This window comes from Periplaneta americana, chromosome 15 (assembly GCF_040183065.1).
Source record: "Periplaneta americana isolate PAMFEO1 chromosome 15, P.americana_PAMFEO1_priV1, whole genome shotgun sequence".
In the NCBI taxonomy this organism is placed as follows: domain Eukaryota; kingdom Metazoa; phylum Arthropoda; class Insecta; order Blattodea; family Blattidae; genus Periplaneta; species Periplaneta americana.
This window is the reverse complement of record NC_091131.1, coordinates 39,276,779-39,292,766: the sequence shown is the minus strand read 5'-3', so window position 1 is coordinate 39,292,766 and position 15,988 is coordinate 39,276,779. Positions and strand designations below refer to the sequence as shown.

The 15,988-nt window shown below is 31.5% G+C and overlaps 1 protein-coding gene across 10 annotated transcripts in view; it reads right to left on the bottom strand.

Annotated features, from left to right (window-relative positions):
* Positions 1-15,988, bottom strand: part of dati (datilografo) — an 811,390-nt gene that overhangs the window by 74,319 nt on the left and 721,083 nt on the right. The gene's annotated exons all lie outside the window — the stretch shown is intronic.

The following is a 15,988-nucleotide window of genomic DNA, read 5'->3' as shown; positions in this document are numbered from 1 at the left end:
CACTTGGCCTCAGGTTCCAAATCCTGAGCTGAAACGTTCAGTTTTATTTAAACTGAAAGACAGTCTATGTGGCCGTTAATTCTTTACTTGACGTCTCTTTCCAATAGCAGAAGCTATTCAGAGATGATAAGACGAGTATGTAGAAAATGTGGGGTTAGAGTGGAATGAAAATAGAAACGAATCAAGTACGCGGAGAGAAAAACAAAAAAGCCACAATATTTCCGCCTAAAACTAACTCCATCAGAGAAAATAAATAAATAAATAAATAAATAAATAAATAAATAAATATGTAAATAAGTAAATAAATAAATAAATAAATAAATAAATAAATAAATAAATAAATAAAATAATAAATAAATAAATAACATAAATAAATAAGTAAATAAATAAATAAGTGAATAAGTAAGTAAATAAATAAATAAGGAAATAAATAAAATAAGTAAATAAATAAATAAATAAGTAAATAAATAAATAAAATAAATAAATAAGTAAATAAATAAATAAGTGAATAAGTAAGTAAATAAATAAATAAGTGAATAAGTAAGTAAATAAATAAATAAATAAGGAAATAAATAAAATAAGTAAATAAATAAATAAGTACATAAATAAATAAATAAATAAATAAAGAAGTAAATAAATAAATAAACAAATAAGCAAATAAATAAATAAGTGAATAAATAAGTAAGTAAATCAATAAATAAGGAAATAAAATAAATAAATAAATAAATAAATAAATAAATAAATAAATAAGTGAATAAATAAATAAGTAAATAAATAAATAAGGAAATAAATAAAATAAATAAGCAAATAAATATATATAAATAAGGAAATAAATAAAATAAATAAATAATTAATTAAATAAATAAATAAGTAAATAAATAAGTAAATAAATAAATAAGTAAATAAATATGTAAATAAAGAATTAAATAAATAAGTAAATAAATAAATAAATAAGTAAATAAGTAAATAAGGAAATATATAATTAAAATAAACAAATAAGTAAGTAAATAAACAAATAAAGAAATAAATAAATAAAATAAATAAATAAATACATAAATAAATGAGTAAATAAATAAATAAGTAAATACATAAGTAAATAAATAAATAAGTAAGTAAATAAGTAAGTAAATAAATAAATAAGTAAATAAGTAAGTAAATAAATAAATAAGTAAATAAATAAATACATAAGTAAATAAATAAATAAATAAGTAAATAAATAAGTAAATACATAAGTAAATAAGTAAATAAAAAATAAGTAAATAAAAAATAAGTAAATAAATAAATAAATAAATAAAATACGTCTGAGGAGAGCGCTGGTATATGTGACTACAGTGTTCATTTTTTTTTTTACAAAACAGCATTTGTCAATTTCTCATTGAAAACCTTTACACTGACAAAAGAAGTAAGAAACTGAAGACGTGCAGTTAACGTTGAGGTAACTATTTGAAAATTATTTTCCTTTAATATTCTCTAAACTTGATAAATTATTATTCTAGCAGAACTTGTAATTCTGAATCGAATAACACCAAAATGACCGCTGAACGATGTGTTGTTCCCAAGTCGTGAACTTTTACTGGCGGATGATATAAAGTTGCCTCCTGCTACTCCCACCACTCGAATAGTAAGATCCATCGTTTGAACCGCATATGTCAGAAACGTTCGTTACTATATTTTAAAGTGCAATTTTGTTTATTTGGATGTCTCTATTAGTACTCTCACTAGAGTTACGCTCTTTCAGCACTTAAGGGCAATATTAAGTTACCAAAATTTGTAAATTTTAATATTTTTAATTCTTCTGGAATTTCTTCCAGTCTTCATAAGCACTATTCCTTCTGTATATCTCATAATATTTTCGATTTAACCAAAATCTCTGGCTTTCATATGATCACATTAACAGTTTTTAATTTTTTTATAAAATATTTATTAATAAAATAACGATATTGCAAAAGTGAGTATGAATTATATTATTCTGAAAAAAAAAAAAGATAAATATTTTATTATAATATCGAAAAAACTGTATTTTTTTACTTAAAGCCATGACGAGAGGTACAAATTCTACGGAGAAGTGATAAAAAATATGGCGTTTTAAATAATTGTATGAAAATTGCGAGGAAAACGTAACTTCCCCGTCTCCGTTTTGTATATCAACGTTTTTAGATTATCATCTTGGATTCGAACAAGGCACTGATAAAAATCCATTATCCAAGTGAGCAAAGACTGGGGCTAGCTGTCACTTTAAAACTAATTTCATAAAATTTTGTACGGATGTCATACTGTGTAACAAAAACAATACATCATCGTGACTATTTTTTTCAGCGTCAGTTGTTTGAACAAAAGACGATCTTCTACTACACGTGTACGTGTTTGCATTAACGCCATCTTATGTTTGGAATGATGTTGAGGAGAGCTTAGTACCGATATAGGTTCATTATAGTGCATCACGAAGGCCATCGCACAAATATTAAATCTAAAAAACCAACAGATATTTTAGCCCAGAATTGCTCCTTACTTTATATTGTAGACCTATTAATAAGTTTTCAAACCACGTATCTTTCCAGTTTAAGAGAATAATTTCTAAGTCACAACACAAATCGTCATTCATTTTTACAATGAACAAATCTTTTTTTTTTAACTCGATGGGGGAAATTATTTACGATGTTGAAAGATCATAGTAATACCTTTTATATAATGTTTTCAATGCCGGTTTAATAGTACCAGACAAGGCTATTTTATGAGGTAAAGTATCTTGAAACCTTGTTCGATCTGATAAAAGCAGTTGATTTTATATTAAAGTGTCACCTTTGTTTACATAAAAGTTTCCCTAATATGTATTTTATACACATGCATTTGTAAAACACTTTTCAACGTGATATAATTTGCTAGAAGTCTACGTAATTTGTTTTTAAAACAAATTACGTTCGTATCCAAGTCTGTATACAGAAACAACTCATATGCCTTGGTAGGAATTCGTACAATAAGCCTACAAGTAAACATATCTGCGGCAGGTGTTGTAGACCCCTAGGAATAAATTGAGTTGAACGACCTAGCAATATTCAAAGCATATGAACTCATAACGGAACACAATCTACAAGATCAATCTTCTTGTTTCTTCTTCACCGACTTCTTGTTTCTTCTTATGTGAAGGTTGACAAGACAACGAAACAAAAACGAGAGTGACCATTAGTATAGACTGACTTCAATACCAAAGTTTTTTTTTATGATTTTGTTTTAATGTGAAAATTAATGGTGGTTGTGTGACTATATATAATTGAAAACATAATCTTTCATTAGATTAACGTTCGGATAGTTGGCAAGCAGCCAAAACGTTCTAAAACACCGCTGATTTTTTGTGTTAAATTGTATTTTCACACGATGTGTTTGGGACGAAAACTAAATGCGATAAAATAATGACGCTATCTTTTGTTTCGATTTTTTTCTGACTATATTGTCATGGTAACCATTTACAAATTCTGTGGATACATATTAATCATTTGATCTATTTAGATATTTCATATGTATGTTTATTACTGCTATTTTGTTCAGCTATGATGCTTGGATGCATTATTTTCTGTAAAATTAATAACTGCTTTCAACTGTTCTCAAATTATATTATGATGGGGTTTAGAATTCTGTGAAACGTTATATTCAGAGAAAATATTTGTGCGAAAGATTCAATCTTGAATAATTGAGAACAATTAAAACATGATAGATCCTAAGCCCTAATATTTAAGTTTGATAATAATCTTAAAGATTTATAAATATATTATGTTGTTATTTCACATTCGGTGTTAAGATAAGATTAAATGTATCATATTTATATATTTTAATAAACTCTAAAGAATTGAAATCAATTAAAACATACATTGTAAAGTTTGGATTTAAATATTATAAAATTTTTTTAAGTGGACAGTTAAGATATTATGACATGTATAATAATGATATTTTTAAATAATAATATTTAAATTTTTAAGTTTGTAGATTTACGATAAATTATAAGGTAAAATATTCAAATATTCTTTATATTAATAGGTCTACTGTCTAAGGAAAAGTTTTATAAAATTTAATTACGGGATTTTAGCTAATCTCTTTGGGGTTTAGAATTCTGTGAAACGTTATATTCAGAGAAAATATTTGTACAACAGATTCAATCTTGAATAATTGAGAACAATTAAAAAATAACAGATCCTAGGGCCTAATATTTCAATTTGACATTAATCTTAATATAAATATATTATGTTGTTGTTTTACATTCGGTGTTAAGATAAAATTAAATGTATATTTATATATTTTAATAACATGAATCTAAAGAGTTGAAATCAATTAAAACATACATTGTGAAGTTTTGATTTAAATACTATAGCATTTTTAAATGGACAGTTAAGATATTATGACATGTATAATAATGATATTTTCTAACAATAATATTTAAATTTTTAAGTTTGTAGAGTTACGATAAATTATATGCCACAATATTCAAATAATCTTTATATTAATATTGTCTGAGGAAAAGGTTTATAAAACTTAATTACGGAATTTTAGCAAATCTTTTTACCTTTTAAATGTAAAATTTGTTACGAGAATTGCAAATGAGTCAGTGCAAGAAGTGGGCACCTTCAAATACTTGGAGTATACTAGAAGTAGTAACATGAGCTGCCAGGAAGTGAAAAGGAAGATATCAATGACAAAGGAAGCTTATAATAGAAAAGGAGCATCTTCTGCGGACCTCTGAAAAAAGAACTAAGAAAGAGACTAGTGAAGTGCTTCATGTGGAGTGTGGCATTGTATGGAGCATAAGCATGGGCATCACGATGAAGTGAAGAGAAACGACTAGAAGCATTTGAAATGTATATATGGAAAGGAATGGAGGGTGTGAAATGAACAGGCAGAGTAAGAAATGAGTGCATGAAAAAAGAATAATGCTAAAACTAATTAGGGAGAGAAAAAGGAATTAGCTGGGTCACTGGCTAAGATGAAACTACTGAAGGATGCCCTGGAAGGAATGATGAACGAGAGAAAAGTTAGGGACAGAAGAAGCTATCAGATGACAGACGACATTAAGATATGTGAATCGTATGTGGAGACTAAGAGGAAGGCGGAAATTAGAAAATATTGAAGAATGCTGGGTTTGCAGCGAAAGACTTGCCTTTGGGTAGAACACTATGAATGTATGAGTTACTAATTTACACATTAGCTTTTTATCTTTGCAAACTATTTTAAGAAAAATGAAGCGTGTATTAAATAAGAGAGGATTTTTAAAAATATTTATCTTCCTCAGAGTTTAGTCTTTTGTCAACTTTACACGCTGTATATACTGTACGTGCAGTTTCACAATATGGGTCTCCACCTCACATAACAAAGAACTCTGCGTTGGCAATATAATAAACGCAGGTCTTAAGCAAGGTTGAAATTACCAGTTATTGTTTCCTAGCAACAGAAGTTGAGCCTTATATCGCGGTCTTAACTTTGGATTTTTATATTGAATTTTATTTAAACTGTGGTATTCTAAACGAAGTCGCCTGTAATAAATGAATCGGTTTTTTTTTTAGAAACCCCCTTAAGTCACGAAACACGAAGTTTTGTGGGAACACAAAACAACTGTTTAAAATAAATGCATGAGTTAAGAATTGGAATATTTGAAATGGAAAATGTTGATAAAACAAAACGAATATTTCAGTATGCAAAATAACATTTTTAAATAGAATCTGACTCAATATTCATGTTTGCAAATGTGTGACTTATGGGATTTCTCAACATCTGGTAAAGATTTAAGATAACAACCTCTTTATTCCATGAAATAATTGAACATTTTGTTAAAAAATAATACGAATTCGATTCTCAAAACCTGTATTTAGAAACTGACTTCATCATTTTTCTTCTGTGAGCAAATTTTGCTTAAAGTATATGAAATTTACTAAGGACATAAATAATGAAGTTCTGTATTAAATAATCTAATACAGTAATATACAACAAGAGACAACATTACTCTAACCAATCCAAAATTCAGAAGCAAAATAATTAATTTACCACACACAACAGCTCAGGTATAGTTTTATCACTCTAAAGAGCCAATGAATTTAGCAATATTAAGTTTTAGATACTATTTTGTTTTAACCTTATGTAATTGACAAATCTGTACATTTTAACCTGATTTTATACTATTTCTTTTAACACTTTTAACTTGTTTTTGTGATTATCTGGTGATTGTATATTTATTTTTGATTTTATTTCTACAGTTATTCATATTGTAGTAGCCATGCATTTTATATTTCTACTTTGACGTTGTCTATGGCTATTAATTTGCTAAATGACATTAAATTCATCTATCTATCAATTCTTTCTGTGCCAGCTTTCTCTGACTTATGGACCTTCTCTACGAAACCCAATTTTCAAGCGCACATCACAACAGAAATACTGTTTGGCTTGTGATATTTTATATAAAACGGTATATCTACTCCTATAGAACAGGAATTAGCAATAAACTCAATTTTGTTAAAATCTGACTTATGGGGTTTCTCAAAAAACCGATTCAATAATTGTTATTTTCAATGTGTTTAAGTGTATTTATTATTGTAAGATACCAGCATTGGTTCCATTCGAAATTTAAAAAAAAAAAAAAAATAAACGAAGAGGTAAATTTCGAGTTCTTACTCATAATTTAAGTTCTGAATTAGCTATATAAACAGTTTCGTATATAATTTAGAGGCGAAATCTGGTGATGTCCGACGCATTAGTCTTGGATGTTAAGTACAGATGTCAGCCTAAACCAATAGCCACCCACATTGCCAGCTCTACGTCACAAGACAACATCGAATACTGCAAACATCCTGAAAACAAAACACATTCTACTATGAAAACTGTATACACATTCTAAATATTTCGCCAACATATATTGAAGCCTTCAACTTTTCTCTTTTCGTAATTAACAATATTACCAAAGGGCTTTGGAGCAACCTGAAGACAGTGCAAATTGCTTCTAAGGCATTCTGCGTATAACTCAAATTAAGATTTTGTAAAAATAATATCTAGGTCTTCAATATTTGTTGCACTCTTTGTATGACAAAAAATATGTTTCACACTTCATATAGTATACCAAGTTCTGTTCATATATGTACAACTTTTCATACATTATAACAACAAAAAGAGGAAGTTCGAAATTACTTTCGCTCGCTTATATACCATCGGTAAAATTGATTGTGAGTCCAAGGATTTACCATGACATTACCAAACATTCACTTTATAGTTTGAGAAACCTTTAGAAAAACTCAACCGTGTAATAAGACCAATGGGACCCAAACCCATGCCTGAAAGAAGCATCCGATGAGTTCCACTCACTAATCTCTACTTAATAATGATAATTTTTTTATTTTAGTAGGTTATTTTACGACGCTTTATCAACATCTTAGGTTATTTAGAGTCTGAATGAGATGAAGGTGATAATGCCGATGAAATGAGTCCGTGGTCCAGCACCGGAAGTTACCCAGCATTTGCTTATATTGGGTTGAGGGAAAACCCTGGAAAAAAAACCTCAACCAGGTAACTTGCCCCGACCGGAAATTGAACCCCGAGCTACTTGGTTTCGCGACCAGGCGCGCTAACCGTTACTCCACAGGTGTGGAATAATAATAATAATAATAATAATAATAATAATAATAATAATAATAATAATAATTACTTGAAGGTAAGGGGGGAGTACACTATTGGCTTGCAAAAATTTAGTGAAATATTTTTTTTTATAGCTCAGCCACTACAAACGCTAAATGAACAAACTAGAATGGCTAATAATTATCTGTAAAAATTATATAACTATTTTACAATCGTAAAGCATTTACATAATAAAATATACAATTAATTAAATATCTGCATGATTCTTTTACTGGAATATTCTGAAGACCTACATCAACAACAAAGTCTAGGATCTTTTACCTATTCCTTCAGGAAATATGCTTTTCTTAATTAAAAATTTTAGAAAATTTAGCATTGAAGGTAATGATTAAGAAAAAAAATATTTCTTGAAGGAATAGGTAAAAGATCCTAGACTATTTTATTGATGCAGGTCTTTAAAACATTCCAGTAAAATAATCATGCAGATATTTAATTGTATATTTTATTAAGCAAATATAAATTTGATATTACTTTTACAGGTAAGTATTACCTATTTTAATATTACGAATAGTGTTTTATAAAGTTTAATGTATGTATATCAAGCATGAAAATTTCTGTTAATTTAGCTTTTATAGTAGATTAGGTATAAAAAATGAGTTTCATTAAATTTCTGCAGGCCAATGGTGTACCTCCCCTCTTAAAAAGTCTGTAAAACATTTGTTCATGCCATGGATCTAGAGAGAAAATCGAGGCAGAAGAAATGTAACACAGTCTAGTATATACAGTCACGAAGCTTGAGTTGTTGAGGATACTAGAAACAATAGACTGTGCCGGTACTATTTCGCATTGTCTGTAATGAGGCGATAATAGCGATCCAAGTGGTTAGAAACTATCTATGGATGTATATTTACTACGTATTGAGCTTCGTGACTATATATACTACACTGTGAAATGCAATCCAAAGTATTTAGGCCTACAATCTCTATGGTAACACCTGCATTGCAGCTGTTTGTAATAAAGACAGAAGACGATAGAAATTACAGCATTTTGTCTGTATCTCTCTGTCACTAAAAGACGTATAGCATTAGCTGTTCTATCTCTTCTAATCCGCGAATCTGAGTTATATGCCGCCATTCAACGTAAACTTAACGTTATTCATTGAAAGCCTCCAGTTCCAACTATGCTTTCGTCTTCCTTGTAACTTATTTTTGGCTCTATTAACATGTCCGGCCTCATTTAATCTTCTTATGTTAGGCGCTCTTGGCAAGAAACTTTTATTAGGTGTTCAATTTATAATAATAATAATAATAATAATACTAATAATAATAATAATAATAATAATAATAATATTACTATTATTATTATTATTATTATTATTTCTTTATTTTGTTATTTACTTATTGGCTTTTAAGGAACCCGTAGGTTCATTGCCGCCCTCACATAAGCCCGCCATTGGTCCCTAACCTGAGCAAGATTAATCCAGTCTCTACCATCACATCCTACCTCCCTCAAATCCGTTTTAATATTATCTTCCCATCTACGTCTCGGCCTCCCCAAAGGTCTTTTTCCCTCCGGCCTACCAACTAACACTCTATAGGTATGCATTTCTGGATTCGCCCATACATGCTACATGTCCTGCCCATCTCAAACGTCTGGATTTTATGTTCCTAATTATGTCAGGTGAAGAATAGAATGCGTGCAGCTCTGCGTTGTGTAACTTTCTCCATTCTCCTGTAACTTCATCCCTCTTATCCCCAAATATTTTCCTAAGAACCTTATTCTCAAACATCCTTAATCTCTGTTCCTCTCTCAAAGTGAGAGTCCAAGTTTCACAACCATACAGAACAACCGGTAATATAACTGTTTTATAAATTCTAACTTTCAGATTTTTTGACAGAAGACTAGATGACAAAAGCTTCTCAACCGAATAATAACACGCATTCCCCATATTTATTCTGCGTTTAATTTCTTCCCGAGTGTCATTTATATTTGTTACTGTTGCTCCAAGATATTTGAATTTTTCCACCTCTTCGAAGGATAAATCTCCAATTTTTATATTTCCATTTCGTACAATATTCTGGTCACGAGACATAATCATATACTTAGTCTTTTCGGGATTTACTTCCAACCCTATCGCTTTACTTGCTTCAACTAGAATTTCCGCGTTTTCCCTAATCGTTTCTGGATTTTCTCCTAACATATTCACGTCATCCGCATAGACAAGAAGCTGATGTAACCCGTTCAATTCCAAACCCTCTGTGTTATTCTGAACTTTCCTAATGGCATATTCTAGAGCGAAGTTAAAAAGTAAAGGTAATAGTGCATCTCCGTGCTTTAGCCCGCAGTGAATTGGAAAAGCATCAGATAGAAAATGGCCTATACGGAGTGTGCTGTAAGTTTCACTAAAACACATTTTAATCAATCGAACTAGTTTCTTGGGAATACCAAATTCAATAAGAATATTATAGAAAATCTCTCTCTTAACCGAGTCATACGCCTTTTTGAAATCTATGAATAACTGATGTACTGTACCCTTATACTCCCATTTTTTCTCCAATATCTGTCGAATACAAAAATTCGATCAATAGTCGATCTATTAGCCTAAAACCACACTGATGATCCCCAATAATTTGATGTTATTTACTTATTAAATTTTTATTTATTCGTTTATTTTAGGATGCGTAGTCCCTACATATTCAACCACCAACACATACATCAGGTTACAAGGGTGGAGATACTGAAGTAGAGATGTTAGAACGATTGCAGAAGTGTGAAGTGGGTGTGAAAGGGTTGTTCACACTCTAGATAAAGGGATTAGCATGGAATACTTGAGTGCGCTCAGTTTAGAATTCCGCCCATCATAAATACTACTTGAACAAAGACGGGTCTCGAACACAGATCCACTTGCCAACGTGTTACACGAGAAACTGAAAAAAAAAAAAAAAAGAGGCGTCCAGGGCGGAAACAGACCAGACTTCTCTTCAGTGTCGATTGTGGCGCCATTTGTGTTATCAAGTAAATCATATCTGCATAGCAACAGAGAACAGGATGTCTGTCTTGTAAGACAAGTGAACAATATTCAAGGAAAGGATTGTGCAATTTATGTTAGTGAAATTCATGCAAGCGATGTTGTTTTCTTGCAGCGTACTTTACGTGTTATTTATACTACACAAATCTTAATATTAAATCTATCTGACTACTTCTGTCTTACAAAGCATTAATAATTATATGTTATATTTTTAAATCGGGGTATTTTAAATCGTACATACTGTATTAAAACGAGGCTATTCAATGTATAAATAACTGTAAACATTAAATTTGTCGTTTTTTTTAATATATATATTCGATGTATTTTGTGATCGCAAAAACGAATCTGCAGTTACTTTTTGTCCAGAACGTACTGTTTCTCCAAAATAAAAAGTTATTTAATGTTAGTGAAATGTTGAACTACTTTCTTCTTATGGGAAGCAACATGTCACTGAAACTACACTTTCTTGACAGCCACCTGGACTGCTTCCCAAAAAAAAAAAAAAAAAAAAAAAAACTTGGTGCTGTAAGCGATGAACACGGGGAGAGTTTTCATCAAGAAAAGTGCTTCAGTAGAAGGTGGAATGTAAGTATGTCGGCTGAATATTGCTCGTCACTCATCAGAGAGATTGCAGAAGCTGTTTAAAAACGTTAAAGATCAAAAAGGACATTTTAATTTGTGAATTTTGGCCAAACAAAGGCTGCTTTATGTGCTATTGTTACAAATTTGTGTAAATAAATGTAGTGCGTGTACCATACAAATGGTATGTGTTAGAAAATTTTGGTTTTCAGAAATGAACTCAGCACCTCTAATTTAGTTAAAATTACATAGTTTCATTTAAAGGACAAAAACAAAGTTTAAATTTGTTGTCCATTGTAATTTCATACTGAATTTCGTTTTCGGATCGTCTAATAATCAACTGGTCAACGTGTTTTCGAAATTTATTTGTTTGTTTTATGTACTCGCATAGGCCTATTGAACCTATTCGATTGCATGGTGCTCGTTCATTTTGTATTACATGTGGGCGGTGCTCACTATCTTCAAAAGGTTGAGAATCCCTGTTCTAGATTTTATTGGAATTTAGACTACAACTTTTGGAAAGAGTTCAAGAAACATACTACAATGGACAATTTCCTATAGTCTACTTTAAGCTACCATCATCGGGACTTATCTCTAGTAATGACAGTTTTGTAGCGGTTATGGAAATAAATTAAAATATACCTGTAGCCAATTTGTAATAATAAATTAATAAATAATACATACATAATCAAATAAAGGCCAAAAAAAGCATTTATTTTGTAAATGAGGCATTTATATTAAAAAAGGTAGAAAAGGGCAACATAAAACTGTAACGTCGTAGAGATTTACTTTAAAATGAAGATAGATTTAACACATTTAAAAAAGCATTCTGCCAAAGTTCCGGTCTCTGATTAATACCACAGTCTACTATATACAGTCACGAAGCTTGAGTTGTGAGGGTGCTAGAAACACTAGACTGTGACGGTACTATTTCGCATTGTCTGTAATGAGGCGATATTAGCGATCCTAGTGGTGAGCAACTATCTATGGATGCATATTTACTACGTATTGAGCTTCGTGAGTGTATATACTAGACTGTGTTAATACCTTAACCAGATTTAGAAATTTTTGCAGGATTATTTTCTGAATATTTACAAGACTTGTAAAAAAGTTCTAATAGGCCTAACTAAACTAGAAAATGGTGACTATATTTAAATTTTATATTAATATTTTGTTGTATAAACAATATTATTGTTAATAGAACTGCGTTCCAAATTTACGAGTGAGCATCTTTTCAACAAATAGACCTCTACTCATCAATTTCGTAAATATTTTTTTATCCACTTTATTCGCTGTTACATAAATGTTTATGCCTAATACATTTTTAATCAACCTAGCATAGGCTATAATAAAGGTTGATTATAATAAATGAGAGAGGAACAGAGATTAAGGTTGTTTGAGAATAAGGTGCTTAAGAAAATATTTGGGGCTAATAGGGATGAAGTTACAGGAGAATGGAGAAAGTTACACAACACAGAACTGCACGCATTGTATTCTTCACCTGACATAATTAGGAACATTAAATCCAGACGTTTGAGATGGGCATGGCATGTAGCACGTACGAGCGAATCCAGAAATGCATACCTATAGAGTGTTAGTTGGGAGGCCGGAGGGAAAAAGACCTTTAGGTAGGCCGAGACGTAGATGGGAAGATAATATTAAAATGGATTTTAGGGAGGTGGGATATGATAAAGAATGGATTAATCTTGCTCAGGATAGGGACCTATGGCAGGCTTATGTGAGGGAGGCAATGTACCTCCGGGTTCCTTAAAAGCCAATAAGTAAGTAAGCATATAATAAAAGTATAAAAATAAAATGGCCATCATGATAAAGTAATAATTATAATTTAGTTGAAATTTAAGTAAGTGAAATGTCTTCAGGATCTCGCTCTTTGTCTTGGCCTACCTGTAACACAGTTTTGCATTTAACTTTCTGGCTACACGATTCCACTCTAGAGTTTCTCCTTTAAAGCCAAGATCACTTCCCGTTAAGCAAATAACATCTATGTGTAGGCCTATATATATTTCCTGAATGGTCAACCCTTGTTGTAACCCTGGCACGCACAAACTTCCACTTCCACCCCTTTCGCAAATTACCCTCATTTAAATACCAGTTCTGCTGTTTCTGGGAGCTCAGGGGTAAAAATTAAATTCAAAAGCTCAGTTTCAAAAATGTAGACTGGATTGCTGGCTATGTAATTGAGATTGTAGGCGGCTCATCTTATTTTCATAACTTCGCATTTGTATTAACTGTACGCCCTTTAAGAGCCGGGTTCAATCCCTGATCTTTCACCCAGCCATAATTTCCAGAGTCCCGCGCCTTGGCGTTGTGGTCTAAGTCATCCTTCCTAGGACTCGCGTTACGGAATGCGCGCTGGTTCGAATCCTCATGGGGGAAGGTATTTTCTCATGAAATTTCGGCCAGTGTATGGGACCGGTGCCCACCCAGCATCGTGATGCACTTGGGGAGCCATGACAGGTAGCGAAATCCGGTTGCGAAAGCCAGCTATAACGGCTGGGTAGATCATCGTGATAACCATACGATACCTCCATTCTGGTTGGATGATTGTCCACCTCTGCTTCGGCATATGAACGTGAGGCCAGCAGCCGGCTGGTCGATCTGGGCCCTTCAAGGGCTGTGGCGCCACGGATTGTTATTATAGACGCAAACATTGAGATTTCCTTAAATCTCTCGTCAATTTTCTTCATCCGTATTTAGGGTTTTATTTCATTGTGCCTTCTTCTTTTTATTTCTTTATGGATATTTCCACATCTTTCACATTCTTTCCTTCTTTTTTTTTTCTTCCAATGTCCCTTTTTCATTCCTCTTTACATCTTTCATTGTATCATATTTCGTTTATTTATTTTTGGTTTCCTTTACATCTCTGTTTTATTCTTGTTCTTTTTTGTCGTTTCTTTATTCTTTAGTTCCTTGTTTTCGCATTTTTTCTTTTTCGTTTTCTTTTCTTTTCCTTTCTTTTGTGGTTTTTGCCTAATTCTCATTTGTTTCTCCGTTTTCTGTCTACCTACATTCGTTTCCTTCTTTTTTATGATCATGTCAGGAAAATCGACCAACAAATAATGTACTTTTTCTTACACAAGTATTATTACAGGTTAAGATGACTCAGGACTTGCTACCTTGTTATTTAGTATTCCATTTAATGACTGTATCTTGAACATTTTATTTGCCATACTCTCTCTTATTTATACCCTTACATTGCACGTATAAAACGTACTATTTATTCCTTCCTCTCGCAAGTAAATTCTGTAGTTGCAATCTTGTTTCTTGCCTGATGTTTTCATGATAACTTTAAAACGCATATTCCTTGTAAAAATGTACGTAAGACGCATCGCAGGGTGTTGGCAGTATTTAAAATTCATTGTGCGCTATCAGGAATCCTAGCAACAGTCGAGTCGCTTCCAAGGCCTGCTGGGAGCACGGCTATTACTTTGAAAACAATACTCCAGAGCCGCATTAACGTATTTAAAAAACAAGAAGAGCAAAAAAAAGGAAACACATACTGAAGAGCCTTCGGATAATGCTGGCTGCATGCATAAATCTACCAGCTTGTTCAGCTTTTTTATTATTTTTATCGGAGAGAGAAAGTAAATCTAGCTGCAGGCCGCTCCGACAAGTCGTTACTTTATTCATGAATATATCATGTATTTGATTTCATATTTATATAATCCTGAACCTAAGCACGGTTGCAGTACTACAAAGGCACAAAGGAAAATTATTTTCTTTCACGACTCTTTAGGTTTCGATATTTATCGGTAATAATTAAAAGTGTGTCCTGAGGTTAAGACGCTATTTTGAGGTATGTGAAGCCATAGAAATGATTTTAAATCCCAGATAACAATTGGCATTCATACAGTCCTCTCTGTAGATTGAAAATTCAAAAAAGTTTCATATCCATTGTTCAAGAATTAAAACAGAAAATCAATATACCGAATTTAAAAGAAAACTTATAAATTAAACCAAACACTTTAACTCTATTAAATATAGAATATAATCTAAATTTAAGAGAAGAAATACTGAAATCAGAAGTAAACACTGAAATACTAAAACAATTGTCTTTAGAGACAATTAATATTAGGTACCCTCCACAAAACTGGCTTCATTTATACACCGATGGATCCTTGATCTCCAGAGAACAAGGTGCCGGTGCAGATGCTACGTGCTGTCTCTTCTCACTTTATAGATCTCTTGGAACAACAAGTTTTGATGGAGAATTCATTGCAATAAGTGAAAGTCTCAGGAATCTTCTATGCCACATCCATAAGTTAAATTTAAGAATGCAGTTATATTGTCAGACTCCAAAGCAGCTATTCTATCAATAGTCTCTAAACACACACCTTCATCTCAAACAGCAGAAATAACTAAAATGCTCTCTCAATTAATATCAGTCAATGAAAGAATTGTATTCCAATGGATACCATCCCATTGTGGAATCCTGAGAAACGAGAATGCGGATGCTTTAGCAAAGAAGGGCAGCACTGCTACTTATAGACCTATTACTAAATCTACGTATTACTCTGTGAAAAGATTTATTAAATCTACATACTTAGACTTCAACAAACAAAATTTGATAACACAATCCCAAGGGAAAAAATGGAACTCTCTGCATCATAATCCACAGTTAATTCCCGATTTACCACGAAAATCGTCTGTAGCTACAGCATTTAGATTGGCAACAGGCCATGATTGTTTGGGCAAACACCTGCATAGAATTGGAATATATCAGTCCCCTAACTGTCCATTGTGCAACTCAAACCAAGA